Source organism: Hemicordylus capensis, chromosome 4 (assembly GCF_027244095.1).
Source record: "Hemicordylus capensis ecotype Gifberg chromosome 4, rHemCap1.1.pri, whole genome shotgun sequence".
NCBI classification, from domain to species: Eukaryota; Metazoa; Chordata; class Lepidosauria; order Squamata; family Cordylidae; genus Hemicordylus; species Hemicordylus capensis.
Window position 1 is genome coordinate 9,282,053 of NC_069660.1, and position 27,236 is coordinate 9,309,288.

General features: G+C 45.7%; 1 long non-coding RNA gene across 2 annotated transcripts; it reads right to left on the reverse strand.

The window, feature by feature from the left end:
• On the reverse strand, window positions 1-26,053 carry LOC128324756 (uncharacterized). Of its 2 annotated transcripts, none has more exons than XR_008307078.1 (3): window positions 25,922-26,053; window positions 24,784-24,890; window positions 1-116 (listed from the first exon to the last, which is right to left on the reverse strand). It is a non-coding gene; the product is annotated as an uncharacterized LOC128324756 (long non-coding RNA). The 2 variants fall into 2 exon arrangements; XR_008307077.1 differs by lacking the exon at window positions 1-116 and adding an exon at window positions 21,777-22,081.
• Window positions 26,054-27,236: the final 1,183 nt, after the last annotated feature.

The following is a 27,236-nucleotide window of genomic DNA, read 5'->3' on the forward strand; positions in this document are numbered from 1 at the left end:
CTGTCCTGAGTGTTGAGTTGTCAGGGAAGCTATAAGAAATGTATTTTCTCCTTCTGTTTTGCTGTCATCTCCCAAGTTGCAACCTTCTCCCTGTCATTTTATGCTGCTCATTAAAGCTGAAAGAAAAAGTTGGTTAAATTGTAATTACTTGTGCCAAGTATCAACTTCTGTAAACAGAAATATCCTAATCCCATCACTTGATGACAAGAAACAATCAAGAAAGAACTCAAAAGGCCACTCAGCGGGGAGCTGTATTCTTATGGAAAACATAGAAATAGCAACATTGTATACATTGAATTAATTGCACAAATTGCATGCATTTGATATTCTGCAGGGGTTTGCAGATCATCTGCCCATCTTTTTAACCTAAGTTCCTTAAGAAAAGTAAGTGTATGAGATCACCTGGCATATTGTGTGTGTGTGTGTGTGTGTGTGTGTGTGATCTGTCTGTCTGTCTGTCCCCCACTATCAACTTCGCAATGCCTGGACCACTATTAACCAAATTGAGTACAGTTGTAAGGACACATAGGGAAATCTCAACAGTGTAGTTTGTGATGATGTCATCCACCCCAATTCAAGATGGCAGACGCATAAACCTTTGAGGTGCAAGTGAGCTAACATGTGAACCGTTTAACCGATTTGAACCAAATTCGGAAAAGCTGTAGTGAGTGACACATAGGGACACCTCAATGGCATAGTTCATGATGATGTCATCCACCCCATTCAAGATGGCAGACACATGAACATTTGAGGCCTAACTGGCCTAACTTATGAACCACCTATCTGATTTGAACAAAATTTGCTGCAGCTGTAGGGACACATATGGATGGCTTAAGGGTGTCGTTTGTAATGATGTCATTATCATTACTAGAGTCATCCACTCTGATTCAAGATGGCGAATGCATGAACTTTGATGCGCAAGTGGGCTAACTTGTGGAGCACCTAACCGATTGGACCAAATTTGGTGCAGGTGTAGTGAGTGACACAAAGGGACAGCTCAACATCATAGTTTGTGATGACATCATCCACCCCAATTCAAGATGGCAGACATGTGAACTTTTGAGGTGCAAGTGGGAACTGATTTGGACCAAATTTGGTACAGTTGTGTGGATACAAAGGGACACCTCAAAGGCATAGTTTGTGATGATGTCATCCATCCCAATTCAAGATGGCAGAATCATGAACATTTGAGTCATAAGTGGTCTAACGCGTACCACTAATTTGAACCAAATTTGCTACAGCTGTAGGGACAAACAGGGACACCTCAAGGGTGTCGTTTGTGATGATGTCATCCACCCCAATTCAAGATGGTGGATGTGTGAACATTTAAGGCTGAAGTGGGCTAACTTGTAAGGGTGATAATTATCAATTAAGATTATAGTAAAAGGAATGTAGGCAGATTAGTTCTTAGCAGAACAACTTGCTTTGCTTTTAAATCAGGGATTGATATAGTTATACTAGGGAAAACAGCATGTCATGGTACCTTTGTGCTTTAATATAAGGATCCCTTTCTGGATTGCCCCACTACCAGACAGATATGGTGGCTGGCATCTGGTCTAGCACTACATGGGTTGCATTCTAGGCTACCAGAATGCTGTTGTGCATGTGAGGGAAGGGGAGATTTTGTACAATCTTCCCCTTCCCTCTGAAGTCCACTGAATATTGCGGAATACATTCCTAAGGGTCATGTACCTGTGCTTCATGGAAATATGTCAATGACAATCACACAGCCCTTAGGGGCATATTTCCACAAGCGATAGTGCAGCAATTGTCTGGATCTCAGCACTGATGCACCCACACAGTGCTAGTCTGGATGTGAGCCAGTATCTTCACAGGGTACTACGCTCCTAGCTTCTGGGAAATCCCTGCACCCTAACTCCTCGCGCACTACTTGGTTTCTGACTAACTCCAGTGGTGTGGGAGGACATGAGAATCAGCGGGAATCAGTGAATCAATGGGAGAACATGAATCAGTGGGAGGACATGAGAATCATTGGAAAGGAGAGCTGGTCTTGTGGTAACAAGCATGACTTGTCCCCTTAGCTAAGCAGGGTGCACCCTGGTTGCATATGAAAGGGAGACTTGATGTGTGAGCACTGTGAGATATTCCCCTCAGGGGATGGAGCTGCTCTGGGAAGAGCAGAAGGTTCCAAGTTCTCTCCCTGGCAGCATCTCCAAGATAGGGCTGAGAGAGACTCCTTCCTGCAACCTTAGAGAAGTCACTACCAGTCTGTGAAGACAATAGTGAGCTAGATAGACCAACGGTCTGACTCAGTATATAGCAGCTTCCTATGTCCCTAAGACAGATCAATTAGCCATGGCGGCTGGATGGAGCCTCCATGTTCAGAGGCAGTATGCCACTGAATACCCGCTGCTGGTGAGCAATAGCAGGAAGGGCTCTTTTCTTCATGTTCGGCTTCTGTGGACTTCCTGGAGGTATCTGGTTGGCCACTGTGAGAAATGGGAGTCTGGACTAGATGAACTCTGTATCCCTGTTCAGACATCGTGTTGAACACTCGTATAATGAGTGTGTAGCGTAAACGGGTACAAATCTGTACACAAGTACAGTTGTTCACATGTTATGTTATTTGTACACAGGTACAGCAGCCCACTTTCTATCTGCACCATGCATTTGAGGGGTTTTGTGCAGATTCAGTTTTAAAGTGAACCCAGGTATAGTCATTCGCACAAAAATGTACTAGTGTGTACGCATCTGTACACTTGTTACAACATAATGTCTGAATAGGGCTTCTGTCTTATCCTGGAGGGCTGCCCCTAGAATCTCATTCTAGCAGGGGTTCTCGATCATGGTTCCCCATATTTTTGTCCGACTACAACTCCCATCATCCCCAGGCAAAGTGGCCAAAGTAAAGGTCAGTGTGGCTGAGAATGATGGGAATTGTAGCCCAACAACATCTTGGGACTCAAGTTTGAAAACCCTTGTGTTATAGGGAATATTTAAGGACTTTCCATTTGTTGAGGTTGTTCTCATAACCATTTTTGGCAGCTGGGGAGGGCGTGGGAGGGAAGGCAAGATGGAGCTTCTCTCCCCCCCCCCGCCCACCCTCAGTCAATCTTGAGCGGTTCACGCTACAACTCCCTGTCCCTAAGACAGGGAATTGTAGAGCAGGGCCAGGACAATGGAGGCAGGGACTCAGCTGGGAGGCCTGACCCAGTAGGGTTGTTGACCAGCAGAGTTTGGATAGCAGAAATTGGGATGCAAGACTAGGCAAGGATCTTCCCCTGGAGTTGTTGCACCAGCAGGCAGTCTGAAGGATTTCACAGTTGATCTGTCTACTCCATTTTTTCCTAAGTTGGGTCCTGATCCCAAGCAGGCACTTGCCTCCTCATCCCGAGTATGGCTGATAGAGTGGAGGCCCCACTGTGCTGCCAGTTCTGGGTTTCTACACAGGTCTATTGTTGCCATTCCTGAAGTCCTGGGGTGACAAGGTGGGGAGGAAGATGAAGGAGGGAGCCCAGGCAAAAGGTGTTGACTCTCTCAATTTTTCAATCGTTCTTCTTCCTTGTGTGCAATGTCATCCAGGGGCTGATCTCTGACTCTCCATCAAGCCATGTTGACTCCTCCAGTTTGGGCAGGAGGCCGTAGTAGGGTCCTGCGCCTCCTTTCTGGAGGAGGTGGCATAGAGTCAGGGCCTGGATACAGGTGGTTGCTGACATGTCGAGTAACATGTCCTGCACAAGGCATGCAAGCAACTGCAATAGGCTTGCTAATCCCAAGGAAAAACAAATTGCCTTGCAGTCTATTGGCTGGCATATAACAGGGGCAGAATTCATCCTCAAAGGCAAAAGGAAGCACAAGCCAAGACTGGGAATAAGGAGAAGCATGTCCCAGATGGTGAGAAAGTACAAGCTGTTTGGCTCCTCTCTCGGTCCATTCATCCCAGTCTGATGAGCATGCAGCAGCAAAGAAACAAGGAAATGACCCTTGCTAGCTGAGCAAAGAGGCGTCTTTTAAAGTGGTGAGTTGCTCGGGGGTTAGGGTGCGAGTTTTGCTTTGTTATTGCATCCATATCAATTTAGTGGCTATACCCATTGTATATCCGCCTGTCTGTCTGTGCAGGGTGATTGTTGGGGTTCCCAGGTACCCTATGTTACTCGTAGGGTCACAGTGTGAGTATCTCTTTGTTACTGTATCTCCATTCATTTTGTGGCTCTACCCATGGTATATCCATCTGTCGGTGGTTGTTGGGGTTCCCGGGTACCCTTTGCTACTCATAGGATCCCAGGCAGTCATTGTGCCAAGTTCAGTCCTGATAGCTCACAGGGTGTGGGAATGTATAGGGAACAGACATTCATTTTGTGGCTATCCCCTCTATATATCCACCTGTCTGTCTGCGTGGGGTGGTTGTTGGGGTCCCCGGCTACCCTATGTTACTCGTAGGGTCCCAGGCAGCCACCATGCCAAGTTTGGTCCCAATATATACCGCTCTCAGATAGATAGATAGATAGATAGATAGATAGATAGATAGATAGATAGATAGATCCATCGGCGGCGGGCGGGGAGGGAGGCAGCGGTGAACTAGAGGCACAGATGCTCTGCGCTCAGCCCAGCTAGTATTACGGTAAAACCGAAACACCCATGAGCCATCTCGGATCTTTCATCTTCTTTTTTTGCCTCCTCACAGCTATGTGTTAGACATGCTAATTGTTTATAGCTGACCACTGAACTGTAAATAGCTTTTTATGGTTCACTGAAGGAGTAATTACCTGAGTAATGAGATTAAGCCATTTGCCTTTAAATCACTGCTGATTATTAATGATACCAGATTTGGGAGTCTTGGTTTCATTTTTGTATGATGATGGGGATGACACAGGCCTCTTTGCCTGCCAATACACCCTCTCCGAGAAGCTCAGGGTCTGACCAACAATATTCACGCAATGATTGTATTGTGAAAAAGGAGATCCCCAGTCACAGTCTCAATGGCTGTTCATGCATACATATACATACGCTGGCTTTTTAATTTAAGCTGATGGACAGCTTTCAGAAGAGATTCGTACCCAGAAAGGTGTAACTTTTGTTTAATTTTTATATAAGTTCCTTGATGGAGAGGCTTGGTAATTTAGATCACCATCCTCCAAAATTAGCATTTAAGTGCATATCTTTTCTCCTTTATGCAGATGATCCCATGATTTTATCCCTGTCCCCTGTTGGGTTAAGAAGAGCATTGTGGGCTCTTGCATGCTACTGCAGGGAAGATTCCTTGCAGGTTAATTACCAAAAACCTAAAATCATGATGTTTGCAAAGTCCCCAAAGAAGTTGAATTGGAGTATCAATGGATTTAAAATCGAGCAAATTGACCATTTTACACATTTAGGGATAGTTTCCCAAGCAAAAGGCAGTTTAAATGTGCATAAAGAGTTTGTAACACAAAATGCCCAAAGAAGTATTTCAGCAATCTTGTCTTTTTTCCAGACTAGAGGTGGACAGTTTATCCCAGCTGGTATCAAACTATAGAAAGCTAAAGTGTTAGCTCATCTCCTCTATGGTGCCCAAATCACCTTATTCTCCAATTTCGCAGCCTTAGAAACAATCCAAACCAAGTTTTTGAGAAGCTTATTTCAAGTGCCTTGCTGTGTGCCTAATGTGATTTTATGTTCAGAGGCAGGTGTACCAAGTGTGGAAACCAGGGTCTGGCTAGCAGTATGTTTATTTATGGTTAAAGCTTATCATTTTCCTCCCTAAGGGTTTGGCACAAAAGGATGGTCTTCTGTTATGATGAAAATTACTAGTAGCACAGAAATTCTATTCACTTGGAGTCTGCTCTGAGTTATTGATAGCGTGGAGCCATGAACATGCCAAGTTAGTTCTCAAACAAAGGCTCCTAGACGTGGCATGCCAAAAGGATCTGAGGTAAGTTACAAATAAGTTTTTCCTTGGGAACCAAATATGAAACTCCAAACCAGCTAGGTACCTTAGCATGTTAATGGTGCCTAAGTATAAGAACATAAGAACAGCCAGGGGCGTAGCAAGACGAGAGTTTAAAATGGGCCCCTCACTGCCTTCCTCTCCTTCTCCTGGCTCAATGTCTCTGCTAATTATCCCAACTAGTTACAAGGTGTACATAACAGCAGAACCAACTAATACAACAGAATCAAAGACAAATATTATTCCAAACTGTTATCGCTGTTATTATTCCAAACTGGCTACAAAGAAAAGAGGCAAACTGACAGTTGTTTGCAAGAGCAAAATACACACACACACACACACACACACACTCTTTAGTTTTATCAAGTACATGTGTTATATACCTGTTGGGAACTGAAAAGTTATCTGATTTCTCTGTGTAAGCTAGAATTTACCTATAAGGAAAGTACTGTATGGCATTGCATATTCACCATCCTAACAGTTCTTGGCTCCATTTTCAGAGATCTGTCATCTGCTTTTTCTTATAAACTTTACTTCTTCAAGTTCAGCCACACACACACACACCCATTCTCTGTTTTTACTATTCTATCAAGCCACAAACAAACCAACAGAGCTGGAGCATAATGAAAGACCCAACAGAGGATACACGAGCAGTTACAGGTTTCCAATTGCACTGGAAAACATGCTGATTTCCCAACTGCACAAAGATAATCCAACACTTCCAACACAGCTTCATGCAAGAGACAGATCCAAGAAGCTCCAGATGCCTTGAGTGTTTAATTACATACAGGGCTGAGCAGCTAAATTATTTGCACTCCTGACTGAAAACAGATCAGGTCTGTGTGAAGGGCTGTATCCACTGAAGTAAATGGAAACTATACATGTTGGTTGTTTCCTTACACTGGTTAAAAGGGTTGGGCAAGGATCCTCAGATTCTCTGGTGCCCTTACGAGGGGAGGAGGAAGGTGCTGGGGGAGAAAAAAATTAGGGGGTCCCCCCACCCCTGCCAATTAACTGGTGCCAATCGGAACCTCAGGAACCTCTTGCCAATCAGCACAAGGCTACCAACCCTATCAGCTGTGTGGCTGGGATCAGCCTTGTTTTGCTGCAACCAACCAAGGGTCTCGTAGACTAACCTGAGGAGTCAGGGTCAGGCTTCATGTCTCTCCTCTCAGTGAATCAGCACAAACAAACACACAGCAGCTGCCCTCACTGCCTATGAAGCAGTCCAGAAAAGAGCAGCAAGGAGGGAAGCCGGGAACAGCGTAGCGGCTTCAATAAACTGGGCAGGCATGGGTGTCCCTCAGCGAGCTCTTACTTGCTTACTCGCTGGCCAGCTGATGTACCTTTCTGAACTCTTCCATGTGTGGAGGAGGGCTCTGATGCGTCACAGTCACGCATCTACCCACCAGCCAATGAGAGCCAAGGCAAAAGGGAGACGGGGAAAGGAGGGGAGGGAGAGAGAGTACTGTGAAGGAATACCTTCTGGAAGGAAGGAATACTGCAGGAAGCCCAGCAGCGGGCGCTGGGGAGTTGGGGTCATGTGACTTGCCTCTGGGTGGCCTTTTGGGGTGGTGGGCTGGGAGACAACTGTCTCCTCTTTCCCAACGGTACTTACACCCCTGAGAACAGCCCTTCTGGATAAGGCCCAAGGCTCATTTAGTCCAGCATCCTGTTTCACACAGTGGCCCACCAGATGCCGCTGGAAGCCACAGGCAGGAGTTGAGGGCATGCCCTCTCTCCTGCTGTTACTCCCCTGCAAGTATAGAAGGATGTTCTCATTGGCACTTTTTAATGCTCTCCCATCAGTGGTTCTGGAAGGTAGGTTTAAGTGGATTCCACATGAGGAATAGATATGCCCATGTGGAGATGGAACCGTTGAGTCTATAGCTCATGTTTTTATATATAGGTAAGGTAAAGTGTGCCATCGAGTCGGTGTCGACACATGGTGACCACAGAGCCCTGTGGTTTTCTTGGGTAGAATACAGGTAGGGTTTACCATTGCCATCTCCTGCACAGTATGAAATGATGCCTTTCAGCATTCTTCTATATCGCTGCTGCCTGATATAGGTGTTTCCCATAGTCTGAAATATACCACTGGGGATTTGAACTGGCAACCTCTGGCTTGCTAATCAAGTCATTCCCTCGCTGTGCCATTAGTACTGTACCTTTTATCAAGATTTTCATACTTCTCTTATACATCTCTTATACATCCTTTACTAAGAAATTTCCCCGGCCGTTCAGATGAGTTTTTTGTTTGCTTTCTTTTTGCTGATCACGATTCTGACGTTACATATAATGTAGCCAAATATTGTGTGGTGGCTAATAACACTCAATCCAATTGTTATACTTTAGGATGAATTGTTATTAATGTTTAAAGTTTTTTATCTGTCTACTTTGCATTGCTGGTCAGAGACCAAAATAAAACTGATATCAGATTTGGGAATCTTGTTTTCATTTTCTTATGATTATGGGGATGACACAGGCCTCTTTGCCTGCCAATACACTCTCTCCAAGAAGCTCAGGGTCTGAGAAATAATATGTATGCAATGATTATATTATGATAAAAGGGATCCCCAATCATAGGCTCCATTTGCATGTAATACGGAACTGGAGTTGAATGGGCCATAGGTTCCCAAAGCGTTGTGTGCAAATGCATGCAAATGTGGTTTGGGGTGGTGATGTATCCGAGGTTTCAAATTTCTGATTCCAGTCTGAACCTTTGGGTTGTAATGAGTTTCATCACGAGGCTGGACACAGCCTGTGTTGCATCCAAATGCAGAGCTGCAGGCTGTGTCCAACCAGAGTTGAGGGAGGAAGCGCCTCCCTCAACTCTGGTGGCCGTGATTGGCTGCAAGGGCTGTCCTTCAAGCAAGAAGGAAGCCCACACAGGCAGTTCCCCCTCCTTTCTGCAGTCTCACTGACTGCAGAAGGATCGATGTCCAAATTCAGACAGGAGAGTGGCGGGGTGGGGGTGGGGGGCAGAACCGCAGGTCCATTGGTCCCGCAGTTCTGCATTACATGCAAATGTAGCCACAGTCTCAATGGCTGTTCATGCATACATATACATGGATTTCCGTCTTCTTCATTTGAAGGTTTAATGAAAGGCTTGAATGTATGGAACTGACTTTCCTGAAAAGCACTGTGTTGGAACTGACGTGAGAGCATAGGATGGACAGCTCTGGAATAACAGCAATCTCATGTAATAGAAGGTGTACACCATCATGATCCATGGTACAGCACCTTGCATATTGTTGTTGCTGTAGTTGCATTAGCTTGTTTCTGATGCCGGGTCCTATTCTAATCCTTTGGCTCTTGACTGCTACTTTGCTGGGCCTGGTTTAATCCATGGTGTGTTCCTGGCTCTTTCAGTCCTGGCTTTGGACTTGTGCCCGCTGGTGGCTGCTGCCCATGGCTCTGCTTCTGATATCCTAGGCTCTCCATATTTGCTTGTTGTCTTGCTTGTAAGTATTTTAAACTCATACCTTCTGTAATTATTACCGAGTCATTTGAATTTCATAAACCAAAGTAACAGAACAAACACTGCAATCCCATTATAATTATTTTAAATTAATGTGATTTTATGCTTCAGTTTTGGCACCAGATCTAACTATTTGATACTGGCTTCATTTCATCATGTTTGTCTGTTGTTTTTAAAGGTAAGCTAATGCCAGTGAGGAAACTGGAACAGAAAACAAAACACTAGAGAGATCTGGGCATCATACGCCAGTTTTGAGCAGATGGGCTGCAGTTTGTCTGCCATGATGCGTCTCCGTGTGGCTCAAGACAACTGCAGAAAGGGCGAATGCTTTACACATCAACACCTACTTATTATCACTGGGCCCTTGATCAGGACAGATGTTCCCATTTGATTCTGTGTTGCAGCCAGCAAATCGGCAGCTGTCCAGGTGCTGAACTGGAATGCTGGCATAACCAACTCTCTAGACCAGTGTTTCTCAACCACCGGTCCCTGGACCGCTGCCGGTCCCCGAAGGGTTGAGTGCCGGTCCCTGACTGGGAGTCAACCCCCCCCCAACTGAAATCAAGGCACTCACTTCCTCAATTTTGCACATGGCACGGAAGAGGAAGAGTATCACGGAGGCATGGGACCCTTCTTGTGCCTTGCCTCCACGTGCTGCTGAGATCTTCCTACAGCTATCTTATTCCCTATCTTTACAGCTTCAAACTGTATGCGATGCGGGGGCATGGAGGAAAAAGTATGGCAGTGGGTGCCACTTGAAGGACTGCTGGTTCTTGCATGCTCATTGTTTGCAGCCAAAGGTTGGTTGATTGAAACCCAGCTGCCTGTTGTGGTTGAGGCTCCTTGAGAGGGAATGCTGTTTCCCTCTTGCATCAGTGGGGCTTGCTTGTATGTTGTTTTCATTGGCCCCATGTAGCTTTTGAATTTTTCTAATGGCCCAACATCCCCTCTCCATTGAGTAATCACAAGCACCTCCACTCCAGACATACTGGAGACAAATTTGTTCACTCAGGCTTTTAGATTCAGGGGTTCTCAACCTTGGGTACCCAGACGTTGGTGGACTTCTACTCCCATAATCCCCAGCCATAATGGCCAAATGCCATTGTTGTTGGGGGTTATGGGAGTTTAACTGAGGGACCCAAGGTTAAGAACCCCTAATATTCCATGTTTGCAAAAGATTCCAAATTTAATTATTTTAATGCTTATATTATTTTCATTCTAAACTGCCCAGAGATGCAAGTTTTGGGCAGTATAGAAGTCTGATAGATAGATAGATAGATAGATAGATAGATAGATAGATAGATAGATAGATAGATAGATAGACTTGAAACCCCTTTACTAACTGCTGGTCCGGGAAACTGCGCATGAAGAATGTAGCGGTCCTTGAAACTCTGCACGAAGAATTTAGTGGTCCTTGACTCCAAAAAGTTTGAGAAACACTGCTCTAGACAATGCAGCTAGGAAAGCCACATGGGCAGCTATTCAGAGTGTTGAAATAAAGCAAAGAGAGGTAAAACACCACTTTTCCCAAATGAAATGTGGAATATTCTGACCCAGCTTCTTCACTGTCCACTTGATCCATCTGATAAAGTAGCGCCTATGAAAGCTTCATCATGTTGGCCATGCTATCCTCACAACAACCCTAGGAGGTAAGTTCAGCTGTGAGTTTGACTGGCTCAAGGTCACTCAGTGAACTTGGTGGCAGAGTGGGGATTCGAACCCAGATCTCCTTAGTTCTAGTCCAACACTCTGTTATGTCACACCAATGCTTCTTGAACTTTGCTCAGAAAAGGAAGAGTGTTCCACCTAGGAGGAGTGAGCCCCACAATTGACGACATGGAAGCAATGCTGCAACTATTTATCTCTCACACTTATTTGCACTGAAGTGGATAGGAACAAGGAGCCTGTGATGATTTCTCAGAACTGCATCCTAGCAAAGGAACATATCTCTCTCTCTCTCTCTCTCTCTCTCTCTCTCTCTCTCTCTCTCTCTCTCTCTTTGTCTCTGTGCTGCTCAAGAGGGATATAGCACCTCTTACCCATGATGGCATTTACAGATGAATTATGAATTTGTAGAAGGGGAGGCTGATGAAAATAATTCCTGGCAGGCTCTTAATCACAGTATATGAAAGATTGTCTCTTTCAGACAGCACCAGGGCAAAGAGATCTGATGATAAGGCAGAATCACTATTGCCCTGTGAACAGCAGAGGAAGAAGAAACCAGCAAGGCACACTATGACAACTGCCAAACCTTTAAATAGCCTATTTAAAGGTGAAATATGCCTTTTACTGTTTAATTTTTAAAATTGATTTTAGGTGTTCATTGCTTCATAATTCAGTGAAAGTTCAGAATTTCTGTCTTGCAAAGTACTTGAGAATATTACCAAAGTTGGTCTGAAGGTATCATTCCCCATTCTTTTCCAATGGGAGAGTTTTTCTGCAATTTTTGGCCAATTACTCAATTCTCCTGGTATTTTCTATTTTTCTGGTTGTCTGGATCTGGTCTGGAACCTACCTGTGAAAATGGCATGTTTCTATCTTTCATGGTTCGGTCTGGGAGTTTCATGCCAGTCAATGAGTAAGTGAGGCCCAATCAGCTCTCTCTCTCTCTCTCTCTCTCTCTCTCTCTCTCTCTCTCTCTCTCTCTCTCTCACACACACACACACACACACACACACACACACACACACACACATATCCTGCAATGTAATGTGGGCAGTGGGGGTCTCAGTGACGCTGAGGAGCAAGAGGGCAGTATCAAAGTTGCTGCCTCTTATGCAATTGCATGGTGCATGGGACTTCCATTGGGGGAAAAGGAAGTTGTGTGTGACATGTGATTGCAGAAGAGACAGAAACCCCATTTCTACCCCGCTGAGCAGCAGCACCATTGTGTGTTTTAGAGCCCCACAGCAGCATGGCAGATCTGGCACCACATATGTTACTCTGAGTTCCATGTAAGCATTCTAGAAAACCCCAGGAAGTATTATTACAACAACCAGCCTTATATGATAATTAGAAAGCTAGGACCACCATGGACCACTATGGTGAAAGGACCACCATTCGAAAGGACCACCATTCGAAAGGACCACCATGGTTTCAAAGCCATGTTCAATGCATTTACAAACCGTGTTTAGGCATGTTTAAACTGAACTGGGGTCTACTGGGATTAGGAAGACGTTCTCTCTTTGTCTCATTGTTTCCTCTGTGACACCAAAGATGTGCACAATAGTCAGGAGATATTGGCCTTATAAGAAGATATCAGAGTCAAGATTTTTAAAAATATAGCTTGTCTAATGTCATGGTTAAAAGCAGGAAATGTGAGACCCCACTTCAAATAGGTGTATGAACAAGAGTGGGTGCTTGATCCTGTGTCAAACCATTGACCCATATAGTCCAGCACTGTATATTTGGATTTGCAGAAACTCCCCAACAATGCAAGAAGAGGTTTTACTCCAGCACCTGTTATCTCTTCACTGGTGGTGCCAGGGGTTGAAGCTGGGACTAGAGCTAGAGGCTGGCATCTCTATCACTGGTGCAGTGATAGTGCAAGTGTGCTTCAAGAGAGGAGCAATGGTTACCATAAGAACATAAGGACATCCCTGCTGGATTAGGCCCATGGCCCTTCTGTTCAATCTCCCCTTCTTTCTTTAGCCAAGCATGACTTATGAAAATACATCCCTGAGGGTTGTGTAGCCCTCAGGGACATCTTTTCAGGACTCACAGGGCTTCAGGGGTGATTAAAATAAATATCCCTTTTCCAACAGTTTGTGCACTGTCCCTGTTCTAGCATTTTGCTAGTCTGGGTGTTAGCACTAATTCTCTGTGGAGAACTTTGCACTCAAAATTTGGGAATTAAAGGGGAGAAAACGGTCCCCTAAATTGCCTTCCATTCACAGATTTTCTCATCAGCACTGCAGCCTGTTTTACAGTGTGGTGGTGCTCTCCCCACAGCCATTGGTTCCTTCCTTCCTTCCTTCCTTCCTAGAAGTAAGTTCTTTCAGATGTATAAATCCTAAACTTCATAATATGATTTAAGTTAAAGAAAAAATAAAACCCTAGGAGCAATTGTGCTCCAGTGCCACTCTAGCTGCCATCTCCTCAGGTAATTTCTGAACTAATTTAATAACCAGTAAAAGTTGTGAAGTCAGTGTGAATTTTTATTGCTGTTGCTTATTGTTCTCCTTCTGCTCTCCCATTTTAAAGGCTCACCTTCTGATTCCTTATGACTCGTTCGCAGCACTTTCAATCTCTTCATCTACAATGAGGCTGGGAGGGCGTGTGCGTGTAGAGGGTGTTATTTAATTTTTTTAACCATGTGCATCAAAAATGGTGATTACAAAAATTACTGCCGCATGAGTGTTTATGGCACGGCAGTTCGCATTTCAGAGAACTGAGATCTCCCGAATGTGTTCCTGGAAATGACACTCCCAGCTTCCCACTCCCTCCTTGGTCACCCCCACATGAAGCCAATCAGCTCCAGCTTCAGAGCAGACACCAACTTTTGCCTTGTTGGAGAAAGTAAAGAGCCCAAGACTACTTGTGCCTGATGCCAGATTACGTGGGAGAGTTGCTCATTGCATCTTCATTTTGATTCTTATCTCGGAGCTTCAAGGTAGGCTTCAGCACATTCAAACCAACATGAAAACACTTCTGTGAAAAAGAAAGCGCTTATAAAATGCCACAGTAAGAATCCTTACAGCAGGGATGTTCTTAACGGTCGAGAAGGTGGCTCTTGAAATATGAAGTGATGTGACACTCCATGCTCCGATGGTGATAGCTAGTGTTCAAAAATTAGGATTAGGTTCTAACCCCAAACAGTGGCTGACATTCATGTGATGGTGGGAGGTGGCTGGTTGTTGGCTTTCATCTCCTTGTCTGCCTCCCATCACCCCTGACCCTTGCACCTCAGAGACATTGGGTAAGACTCCCAACAGCTCCCTCCTGACCTCCTTGTGAGACCTGTCCTGGGGGATGGCTGGGTCACAGCCCACACTTTGAAACCCCCTGCCTGAAAGTGTAAAATCCTAGGGCAAGTTCTAAAGAGTTGTAGCCAAGGTTCAAAGAAGGAACCCAGAACAGGTTCTAACTTCTAGATCTTCAATCCTTGGGAGGCTCGTACAGAAGGTAAAACTCAGGGCTGCTGAGGGTCCTCGGAAAAGAGCTCTCCCACTAGGTTCCTGAATGGTCCATCTGCTTCTGGGAATGGATGTGCAAAACGTTTCAATGTCAAAATGGGCTGTTCTGAATGTTTCAAGGTCCAAACAAAACACCCTCTAAATAAAGGGCCTGTGTCGAGCTTGAAACAAAGCAACCTCGGTTCGAATGAAATGTTTTGACATTTTGAGCGCCATTTTGGAGGCCTGTTTTCCCCTTGCTGATTGGTTTTCTGGCACTGGCTTCCAAGTGGTTTGTGATTTCCTTGCTTCTTTATTACAATACAAATAAAGTGTTGTCATGGGCAACTGTGGCTAGGAGGAGGGAGGAGGGAGGGGGAACACTAAAGGAGGGAGTTTCAAAATATATTCAAAGGGACTGGGAGGCAGAGAGCTCTTATAGTGTGTCTCTCCTGAAGAATATACATCAGGAGCAGAGTAGGAAGGAATCAAGGAAGTTTTTATTTTGTGGTTTTCTCAGCACCAAATATAACATGGTGTGCAGTTGCTGCTATAACTATCTGGTTTTGCTGGATCTCAGTGACAAAGCAGAACTTGGGTGCCTTCCTTCCTTCCTTGAGTTGTGGGTTCCCCCTCCCCCCATGAAATAGTGTTGCGGTGAGAAATGGACAGTGGCGTTTCTCCACCCCCTTGAGACTAACTTGTGCTTCATTCACTACTCTGATCTGCTCTGCAATCTGCATTGCAAGGTGTTGTATTCTGTCAAAATGTAGCTGAAGTTGCTCTAGTTGAGCTTATGACTATGCTTGCAGCTAAGTGGTGCTGCTGTGGCAGCTGTTGCAGTGCAATGAAGTAAGGAGTCGTAATTGTGTGTGACAGAGCAACTTGTGCCAGTGATGTTACTGCCACACAGGCACCGTGGCTGGCAGTGGATTCTTTTTTGGCCATTGGACTGTGTTTGAAATGTGTGTTCTGTGTTGGGAGGGACAACTTCCCTTTTACTGTGTGCTTCTGCAGTGTTTTACAAGGCAGGGTTGCAAAATGCATGGCAAATTGCAATGCAAAACTTGTTTGCACTCTGTGAGAGCAGCTTGTTCCAGCCATAAGGAACAATGGGGAAACTCGAAACACCCCATTGTTCCCCATGGGTTGTTCCTAAGGACACCAAAGTGGGTTGTGTGGTAGGGCATCATGGGTGCTACCTACCACCCAAACTACAAAAGAAATGGGCAAGTGGGTGACTTTTAACACATTTTAACCTTTCCCCCCAAACCCCCAAAGGATCCTATGGGGGTTTTGTGGGAAAGGTTATTTTTTTTTAAAGTCACCCACTTGCCCATTTCTTTTGTGGTTTGGGTGGTAGGTAGCACTCATCATGCCCTTTCACCCAATCCTCTTTGGTATCCTTAGAGGCTACCCATGGGGAACAATGGGGTGTTTAGAGTTTCCCCATTGTTCCCTATGACTCCCTATAGTTCTCTATCGAATCCCTATCCCCATTGTTCCCTATAGCATTGGCCGGAATGCCCAATTCAAGTTTGTTTTGTTGAAACAACTGGTTCGACCACTGTTTTGATGAAACATTTTGACTGTCTGTGTTTTGTTTCGAGCGCAAAACAAAATGCAAAAACCATTTACTGCACATCCCTACTACTGGGATTACCCAGGCCATTCTGGCACCTAGATGGACAGGTAAAGAAAAGAATCCACTTGGAAAATGAAGCCTCTGGTTGCATGCTGCCTCTGGAGCAAAGAGGAAATAAGGCAATCTGTCCCTTACCGCCACCCCCCAGTTACTGGTGGTGGTGAGGAGGAGGAGGAGGAGGACAAGGAGAAGGCAGGGCAGGGCAGTTGATTGGATGCTGGAATTCCAAACTGACCTGACCCACCAGTGGAGAAGGACCTTTTGGCCCCTCCTGGGTGGGGGTCACTGTCATGTGTGTCAGATCATGTCAGAAGTCTGGCATTTGGGGTCATATACAGGCCTGATCTCAACATCCATTTGTGCCTGCAGGACAAAGTGCCTATGGGATGGCTTCGGAGCTCTTAGATTCAGCCAGGGAGGAGGTCAAGATGGGGGCTTGGATGTTATTTGTGGCTGCATCTCTGTGTAGCTTGAGTCAAATGTTATGCTGTATGAGTGTACAGATGACTGTGCTCTCGTACATGTGCTTGTGTGAATGACTGTACCTGTGTTCACTTTTAAAGTGAACTTGGATATAGGACTTTCATATGCATGGTACAAATAGAAAACATACTTCTGTACCTGCTTTCAACATAACATGTGAATAACTGTAGCTGTGTACACTGTAGACGTGTTGTAAGGGTCATAACATAGCCTTCTATGAGCACGCAGGGATTTTTTTTAAACAGTTGACCACTTCATCTTCATTCCAAAGAACGTTTCATGTCTTCTTCTTTTTTTTAGAAGATGGGCAGTAACCAGCACTTAATCAAACTGAGTTTCCTTAGTCTGTCCCCCCTCCCTTTCATCTTTTTTGAACTCAGAAAATAGCGGCAGTGAAATGAATCAATTCAAATAAATGTGTGCAATTTGGAGGGTTTTGTGTGCATGTCATTCTGGTAATTGGGACTGTTTGTTGCCGCCTCCATGTGCTGAAGTGAAGAGGGAAGACAGCATGGATTTCTTTTCCAGAAAGTTTACTTTCTGGCAAAGTGTGGACAATCTCATTTTGTGGAGACACATTTATTTATTTAAAATATTTATATCCCACCCCTCCAGTACACTACAGCTCGGGGTGGCTCATAACATTAATAAATTAGATACAATGTAAAATAAAAGACTAATAAAGTTAAACATGTTAAAATACCAGGCTAAAACCACATTCAAAATTACCATTTTTTAAAATTTCAAATTAAAAGTTATTAATAAAAAGCTAAAAACTGAGATCTATAAAAACAAAAGAACCTACCAGATATAAGCAGCAGCTAAAGCATTCAAAACATTAAAAAGCCTCTTTAAAAAGATGTTTTAAATGTAAAAAAACACCGAGGGAGGGAGCATCGAGAACCTCTTTGGGGAGGGTGTTCCAAAGATGAGGGGCCACAACCAAAAAGGCCCTGTCTCTAGTTCCTGCCAGCCGGATCTCTGTTACTGGTGGCACCATGAGCAGAGCCTGAGATGATGAGCAGAGGGCCCAGGCAGGTTCGTATGGGCAAATGTGGTACCCTGGCCCCAAGCTGTGTAGAACTTTAAAGGTCAAGACCAGCACCTTGAATCTAGCTTGGAAGTGGACCACTAACCAATGAAACTGCCGCAGGATGGGTGTGATGCTCATGAAGCAACTTGCACCCATGAGCATCCTTGCAGCAGCATTACAGACTAGCTGAAGCTTCCAAACCATCTTCAAGGGCAGCACCATGTAGAGAGCATTGCAGAAGCCCAATCTGGATGTTACCAAAGCAAGAGTGACTGAGGTCAGGTCCGACTTCTCCCAGTAGGGACTCAGTTGGCGTACCTACCATAGCTGGTAAAAAGCACCTCTACCACCACTTGTGCCTCCAAGGATAGCGTAGGGTCGAGAAACACCCCATGGCATGATACCATTGGGTGACCCAAGTTCTGATATTATGAAAAAGGGAGGAAACTCCCCCCCTCTTCACTTTCTCCAAACTATGCAGAGCTGTATAGAGTGGGTTCTGACATCACATGGAACCTACTTGTAATCTCAGTTACCCAGTTGTCTTGCAACTGTATGAACCCACCCAGTAGCACAAATCACATGTTTGCTCAGGGCAGAATCCTTAGATATGTAACCAAGAAGGCAGAATGAATGCTTCTGGAATTGATTCTGCAAAAGATAGTTCAGATAATAATTAAGAGATGTGGATTTGTGACTGTCTTCCTTTGATTTATTGTTTACAAAAAGTATATTTAAAGTGGTTCAAAGTCATTGACATATACTTTAGGCCAAGGTAGTTTTACTTGAAAAAGTTTGCATGCAAAAAGCATGCTTGAAAGCAGATGCAATTTAAAAAAGACACAGCAAATGTCGTTTCTTGGAGATGCTATCTGTACAGTATATGCCCTTGAACACATTGACAATTCTACCAGGTTGGGTGTCACTGCCTTCTTCCCTTTTCATACCAAACTTGTTGACTGAAACCAGGAGGCTGTACTCACAAGCAGCTAAGAGTGGGCGAAGGCACCCAAGCTTGCACTTGGCTGCTCACGAGAAGCCGTGGGAGGAAAGTGGCTGCCACCAACACTGCGGCTGGAAACCTGCCTGCAGAGCCCTCCTCCAAAATGAGGTTACGAGAACAAGTGATTTTTGTTGTTGTCACCTGCCAGCTCCAGCTGCTTGCAGCCAGGGCTGGGAGACTGTGGGGTCTCCAGCCGGTTGTGGGAATCTTCACAATGCACCACACACTCGTATGGTGCATATGGGAGTTTTGGGTAGCAGGGCGATGCTTCCCATCCCCTGACGCTCTGCACTACTTGCAATTGTGTGGACGGGCAATTTGCCCACCCTGGAAGAGAGAAGAAGGATCATCATTGGGGAGGTAAGTGCTAGCAGCCTTCCTCCCCACTTTCCCTCGAACCCTTTCTCACCAATCGTGAGAAAGGGCTCCCCGTGTATTTTGCTAGTAGTCTATGCATACTGCTGCCAATGATCTCACCTTATTTTGGCTTTCTCAGGCCGACCAGTGGAAGGCTGCAGACTCTCTGCTCAGCAGCATAGATAATCACTAGGTAACAGGCTGTCAGTGAAAAGTCCTGCTTGGTCATTCTCTTCCGGAAAAAGAAGATATAATATGGCTTCCCTTTAGCCAAATGAATGCCAGGAAAACCCCACAATGGCATCAAAATGTTATAGCTGTGAAATTAACCAAGCTATTTTCTGATTTTTTGGGGGGGAATGTTCAGTTTGTTGAGTCTCGTTCTGAACTGCAGGGAGGTGGGGAGGGGAGAGGGGAGAGGGAGGGAGAGAAAGAGGGGAGAGAGAGGGGTGGGGTGGGTGGCTTGCCTGTCACTACTCCCAGGAACCTAAATGGCTTAAATGCAATTGTTTCCGCTTAACCGATTGGTGGGTTGGGTTTGCTTTGTTTTTTGTTTTGCATCCGATGTCATAATTTGGACCCTTGGAGTTCACAGCAGTTGATGCAACAGGGAGATCTTCTGCAAGCCTTCAGTAAGACAATGATGGCATGTGGTTGGGGTCTGTGCGTGAACATTCTACCTTCCAGATGTTTATAAGGTTTTTTTTTAATTGCTGTCCTATGGTGCAGTGCTACATCCCTTTATAATAACTGTGAACTGCAAGTTTCGAAACTTGGACATTCTGGCATCCTCAAAACAAGGCTAATTAAGCATTTGTCATAAGAACTGAGAAATCAGTCCACTCTGTAATGAATGACATAAGATCCCCTGTTAATGAGAAGCATACTAGCTGTCTGAATAAAAGCAAAAAAAGGCCTGCTATTAAATACATACTGGGGATGAAATATTGAATGCTTATATTCAGTGTGCAACTTGAACTGCAGGAAAGAAATCACACTGCAGTATTATGTGTTGTTTAAACAACACACAGAGCCCATTCAGGTAGGCAGCGGGGCAGGCAGTGAGGCAAATGGGTTGGGGGGGAGGAGGAGGCAGGGTTCAACCTACCTTCCCCCAGATAATCTCTCTTTATCCTTCTGGTGCCCAAGCCACATGCCCACATATCCTGCTCTGCTGGGAGCAGCACACAGCAACAGAGGCTGGGACTCTTCCCCCCGGCCTCCACATATCCCACAAGGCACCGCATGACAAATACAGTGCCTTGGGGGATTCCCCCATCAGACAGGCGCTCTAAGCACCCATCTCTGTGTCTCCTTGCTTCTGTGGAGCTGAGGAGACACATGAGCCCAGCAGCCAGCTTAGGGAGTGCTTGCTCCCTTAACCTCGGCTTAGAGGAAGGCTTTGGCGGGAGGCTGGGTGGCAGCACTGGGATCTGCACGGATCCTGACACTCCACACGAGCAGCCTCAGTTTACGAGTTCACTTCAGAAATCAAACCCCAGTCAAGACCTCAAAATACTGGCAAGTCTGTGCATCTCTGTCCTGTCCTACAGCGTTGAGTTGTGGAACTTCACTGTTGACATATGGAAAGGGAGGTCCTTGTTGGATAATTAAAAGGAAACGAAGTGCTGGAAAGCTGATTAACCTTATGGCTGTCAGACATCAGTGTTCAAACCTGCGTCCTGCTTTCGAAACAGCAAAACAGACACATTTTCTTTCAGGTGTTCATAATTCAACAATGGCAAAGGTTCTCCATTCCCTGGGCAAGCAGATGAAATATTGATAGAGACCAGATAGCAATGTAGTTAACCAAGAGCAGAATCCACACACCTGTTCAGATTGATTATTTGGGATGTCAGCCAATTTAAGGCCAATTCCCATAACCTTTTCAGAATCCTGGTCTGACTCAATTTGCACTTCAGATGAGTGTGTGATGAAGCGGCCATCCAATTACTTTTCACCATGCATCCAAATCTCCAGCAAGCCTATTGTGGATTAAGTAAGCAAGTAGTTTTCAGTAGACCTTCTGGAGACTACTTCCTGATTCTTTCAACAAAGAAGTTGGATTTGTATTAAATTCAAACATAAGAGTTCGAAAGGAATGGCGCTTTTCTGGTGAGTGGCTGCCATCTCGTTTCAATATGATGAATCACAGTAGCTCCAACCAGATAAATTAGAACCCTCTCCCAGACATGGTGCATTTGGTTCATATGGAGCTGTAAACCCATGAATTCTAAAGGGGTGGTTTTGCTTTAAGATGGTGGATTGTAATCAAAGTACTCCCATCAGCATTGCCTTCCGTGTATTGTAAATGGGGTTGGTATCTGACTCTAAGCACGTGAGCTCCAAAGGTGTGGTGCATCTAGCTTGAGTGGTTGCTACCTTATTTCAAGATTGCAGAGTGCAATAAAATGACTCCCATCAGGATCCCCTAGGACAGGGCTGCTCAACTTTGGCCCTCCTGCAGATGTTGGCTTACAGTTCTGACAATCCCTAGTTTTGGGCCACTGTGGGTGGAGATTATGGGAGTTGTAGTCCAAAAACTGCAGTGGGGGGGGGACTAAGTTGACGAGGCCTGCCCTAGGGTCTCCTTTCATGCACTGTACATTTAGTGTTTATTGGCTTTTAAACACAAATGTTATTGGGGTGAGCACACAGAAACATACATACATATACACACACAGACACACAGATTGCATAAGTCCTGTTCTCTTTCAAAAGCAGATTTGAGATGTTCCTTGACTGAACAGTGTCATAGGAGTAGGCTCTTCAGGCTGGTTCACGGATGCATGTACACCACCCTTCAACTTCAGCACCTGATGGCTTGGCTTCCAGCTGAATGCACAGGCTACCTCAGTGGCGAAGCACTGGATCCGTGTTGACACTGGGTGATGTGAAAGGTATGTGCTATGGTGTTTGATCTGCGTTGGCTCACCGGCATGTGGAAGCAGCCTCCACCTGATGCTTCAGTCAGCAAACGATAAGCAAGCCTGCATGAACCAGTCCCACATCTTACTAGTTTAAGTTTGGATTGCCAGCTTGGGAGCCCTCCACACAACAGGTTTGGGTGCTTGGGAACTAAGTTGGAAGCAGAAAGACAACTACCACAATGGATATTCATACACCACTTTTCAACAAAAGTGCTCTCAGCGGATTACGTCGAAAAAAAAAAAAAAGATCTGATATGATAAATGAGGAAATCATGCAGACCTGCTCTAAAGTTAAGTTGCCTCCTTGACTAATGCTAAGTGACTCTAGGCCTGATCAGTGCCTGGATGGGAGACCACCCAGAAACCTCATTTATGCTCCCTTCCATTCCATGATGGAAAGCGGGATATGCATTCAGTTAATCATGAACACTGGCTGACATGATGAGGAGAATTACTCAAAGTAGTCCCATTGAAATACAAATACAAAACATTGAGGCTGTTCTCATGAGCATCCAAGACAGGCTAGGGCAGCTTAGCCTGGGCTTGACTGTCCGTGGGGACCGCAGCATGGCACCTTGGCGGCAAACCCGCCTAGAGAGCCCGCCTCTTAAACGAGGTTATGGGAGCAAGAGCTCCCTTAACCCCATTTCTCTGACTGTGTGTCAATGCTAGCTACTTCCAGCTAGTGCTGAAACACTGACAGGTACCCACCCATCACTGGGCAGGAGATCCCCACAATACACCACACACTCAACGCAGTCCCTTTTCATGTCAATGGGACTACTTTGGGTAATTCTCATCATGTCAGCTATTCAGTTTAAGGTTGAAAACATACTTAACACTTTTACATTCAGCACCAATAGAGGGCATGATTGCATGACCTAGTCCATTTACTAGGGATGTGCACGGAACTGGTTCGGAGGCCCTTTACGGGCCTCTGAACTAGTTTGAAAGACCAGCGGGTTGGCCAGTTCGAAGATAGGGGGTATCTCTTTAAGGACAAGGAAGGGTGCCCTTACCCTTCCCGTCTCATTTCCCAAAATGGTCCAGTGGGGAGGCAGTGTACTTCCTTGACACTCTGGTGCCTCCTCGGACTGGAAGTGACTGGAAGTTGCTGCTGTGTTTGCACATGTCGTGACGTGTGCAAAAGCAAGTGTGACATGTGGTAACTTCTGGTCACTTCCTCTCCGAGGAGGCACCGGGGAGGCAAGGAGGTATGCTACCGCCCCACTGGACCATTTTAAAGGCAGTGTCGGTGGGAAAAATGCAGCGGGAGGGGTAAGAGCACCCTTCCCTGTCCTTAAAGAGATACCCCCACCTTCAAACTGGCAGGGGCCGGTTCCTTCCGTGTACACCACTACCATTTATGTCTGCTTCTCACGAATGCAGCTCTTGGTATGTAAGAGAGGTGCTGATGCTGGGGTGTGCCCGTGTGTTGGGGGATGGGCAGATTTGGAAGTTTTATCCGCATTCACACCCGCCCAGAGTTGTACATATCAGGTGGCATTTTTAAAAATTATTTATTTAAAATATTTATACCCCACCCTTCTAGTACACTGCTGCTCGGGGCGGCTCACAACTGCTCGAGGCGGTATATAGATATGACGGACGAGAACAAACAATTAAACCAAACGACTGCTAGAGGATGTTTTCCAAAGTCTGTAGCAAACTCCCTCTAAGTGGAAGGTGAACCTGATAAGCTACAACAAGCACAGCAAGCCGTTCTTAAAAGCCAACTAGGGGGCCTTTCTCACGATCAAGTGTGAGGGTAGCCAGGTGGGCGGGGAGGAAGCCCTGGGAAGCTTCTCTCCCTTGCAGAAGATCATCCTGTTGCTGCTGGGCGTGCGGATTCCATGCCCAGGCGTCCCGCTGCTGCCCCTGGTAGCGCAGAGGTGTGGGGGCCGGGATGTGTTGTCCTAGCCCTCAGAAATCCCACAATGCACCATTTGCTGGAGTGCAGGACTCAAATGCCCATCTTTATCAGCTGCTGTGCTCTCTGGTACACTCTCTCAGCTGGAATTGCTAGCATTAGACACCTCTTCAAAGCGTGTCTTTATTTAACACTGAAAGTGTCTCACTGCAGTAGGCTGACCTGATCAATAAGCAATGGCTAACTGGACAGTCCCATGGCCTTATTATCTTCAGAGATGGGGCTGTTGATTCAGCTGCAGGAGGGAGGGGCTGCCTGCAGGGATGTGCACAAAGAGGTTTGGTGCTCCCTTTCTGGAGCACTGAACGTGTTCGAATGCTGGCATTTGAGCCAGCTTGATGGGGGCCTGTGGTGGGGTGTATGCCATTTAAAAACCTTACCTGTTTGCCTTCTCCCTGCCACTTCCCCCCTGCTGGCACTCGATTTTGAAAGAGATATGCAGGGCTGCAGTGTTCCTTCCTGCAGCCCCAATCAGCATCAGTACACACGTGGCTGGCATGCGTGGGAAGGGGTGAAAAGGGAAGGAGCGCTTTACCTGCTTGCTTAAAGGCACCCCCTCCCACGTGGCCCCATGGGAGTGCATGTGTGGATTGCTAACTGGTTGAAAGACAGGAAACAGAGGGTAGGTATAAATGGAGAGTTTTCACAATGGAGGGAAGTAAGGAGTGGGGTCCCCCAGGGATCTGTACTGGGACCGGTGCTTTTTAATTTATTCATAAATGATCTAGAAGTAGGGGTAAATAGTGAGGTGGCCAAATTTGCAGATGACCCCACACTCTTTCGGGTAGTGAAATCCAAAACAGATTGTGAGGAGCTCCAAAAGAATCTCTCCAAACTGGTGGTGGAGTAGGTGACAAAATGGCAAATGCAGTTCAATGTTGTTAAGTTTAAAGTGATGCACACTGCGATGAAAGACCCACCTTCATGTAAATGCTGATGGGATCTGAGCTTTTGGTGACTGCCCAGGAGAGAGATCTTGGGGTCGTGGTGGACAGCTCATTGGAAGTGTTGATGCAATGTGCGGTAGCTGTGAAAAAAGTCAATTCCATGCTAGGGATCATTAGGAAGGAGATTGAAAATAAAACAGCTAATATTATAATGCCCTTATACAAACCGATGGTGCGGCCACATCTGGAATACTGTGTACAATTCTGGTCACCACATCGAAAGAAAGACATTGTAGAACTGGAAAAGGTGCAGAAGAGGGCAACCAAGATGCTCAGGGGGCTCGAGTATATTTCTTATAGCACTTACATTTATATACCGCTCTATAGCCGAAGCTCTCTAAGCGGTTTACAATGATTTAGCATATTGCCCCCAACATTCTGGGTACTCATTTTACCGACCTCAGAAGGATGGAAGGCTGAGTCAACCTTGAGCCCCTGGTCAGGATCGAACTTGTAACCTTCTGGTTACAGGGCGGCGGTTTTACCACTGTGCCACCAGGGGCTATGAGGCAAGGCTACAACACCTGGGGCTTTTTAGTTCAGAAAAAGGATGATTGTGTGGAGACATGATAGAGGTCTATAAAATCATGCATGGTGTGGAGAAAATGGATAGAGAGAAATTCTTCTCCTTCTCACATAACACTATAACCAGGGGTCATCCCATGAAATTGATTGCCGGGAAATTTAGGACCAACAAATGGAGGTACTTTTTCACACAACATATAATCCACTTGTGGAATTTTCTGCCACAAGATGTGGTGACAGCCAACAACCTGGATGGCTTTAAGAGGGTTTCGATAACTTCATGGAGGACAAGTCTATCAATGGCTACTAGCCATGGCTATAGGCCACCTCCAGCCTCTAAATACCAGTTTCAGGGGAGCAACAGCAGGACATGCCCTCAGCTCTTGCCTGTGGGCTTCCCGGAAGCATTTGGTGGGCCACTGTGTGAAACAGAATGCTGGACTAGATGGGGCTTGAGCCTGATCCAGCAGGGCCGTTCTTATGTTCTAAGATTTGAAAGATCACACTATTGTGAAATCACATAGTTTTCTTTACAGCAAACTATCCCTATCATGTTTTAGAAGATGGGAATAGCCACAATAAATACCTAGAAAAGCTGTGTATGTCCCCAAGAAGCCTTGTCTCTTCTCCTGACTGCACAATTAGCAGCTGCCAGTAATGAACCTGCAGCTTGGTTTGTTACCCAGTCTGTCCTCCTTTCCTCACTGCTACATTCTCCCCTTCTTGAATAGAAGTCAAGAACTGAAAAAGAACATGAGATATAATTACCCTCAAGGATCCAGCTGGGCTGTTCTTATGTTCTTGTCTCTAGGTTTGTGCATCTGAGGGTTTTTAAAGAGTCCTGAGATGTCGAAACCCTAGTCATCCTATGGTATATAGTAGCTTACTTATAAGCTGCAGGCAGATTGCCCTATGCTTATTATAAGCAGGCAGGCTGCTATTCAAGTGAGGCTTGTCTGGAAGGTCAGACTGCCAGGGACTTCATTACTGAAAAGAGGAAGATTTAAATACTATCAGCCATGACTGGCAATCCAGATCCTAGGCAGAGACCTGTAAATTTGTCCTGGCTTGAAATCAGGAACTGTGAAGCGAGGGGAAGGCATGGCAGAACACAGTACAGCACCATGGACAGCTCCCTGAGAACCACTTGCTCCAAGGAGTGCCTTGAGCCTTAAATATACCTCCAGGCTCAGACTACCAGGCTCTGCCCTCCTGCCTGGAGAACAGAGAGACTCAAGGGGACACACCTCTGATCCGGAGTGCAGCACTTCTCCTCTGCTCCATCAAGTCTCTCCTGGCCTGTTGTTGGCACTCTTGTGCAGGCTTGGGAGAGTGCAAGGTTCTTGGTGCAAGAGACCAGTTCACTGGGGGACTTGGGCTCAGTGAGAGCTAGTTCTGGGGTCTCTGCTTCCTGGGTCTCCAGTTCTAGGGTCTCTCAGTTGGCAGGCTCAGCCTCCAGCCTGGTGTCAAGTCCTCCAGACCAACTATCTTCCCTTCCTCAAGGCCAGACTCTGTGCTACAGCTCAGGGCTGGGGTCATAACAGTCCCACGTGCAGTGGGAGAAAAGAAAGCCACGTCTCTTTCTGCCCATTTGAACACACAAGGCTGCTGTATACTGAGTCAGGACAATGATCCTTCTAGTCCAATATCATCTGCTCTGATTGGCAGTAGCTCTTTTCTAAGAATCCTTAACTAATGATGCCAGGATTGATCTGGGGACCTTCTGCATTCAAACTACGCTTGCAAGTACTGAGCCTCTCTCTGCCTTAAACCCTCCCTCACCTGCCATCTAGCTTTGTACGCTCAGGGAAATTGTCATCACTTGAGTGCTTTCAAAGAAATGGTCTCCCTTCACAGCATACATAACTAAAGCGGTACTGGTCAGGCTGCCAGCTTTCAAA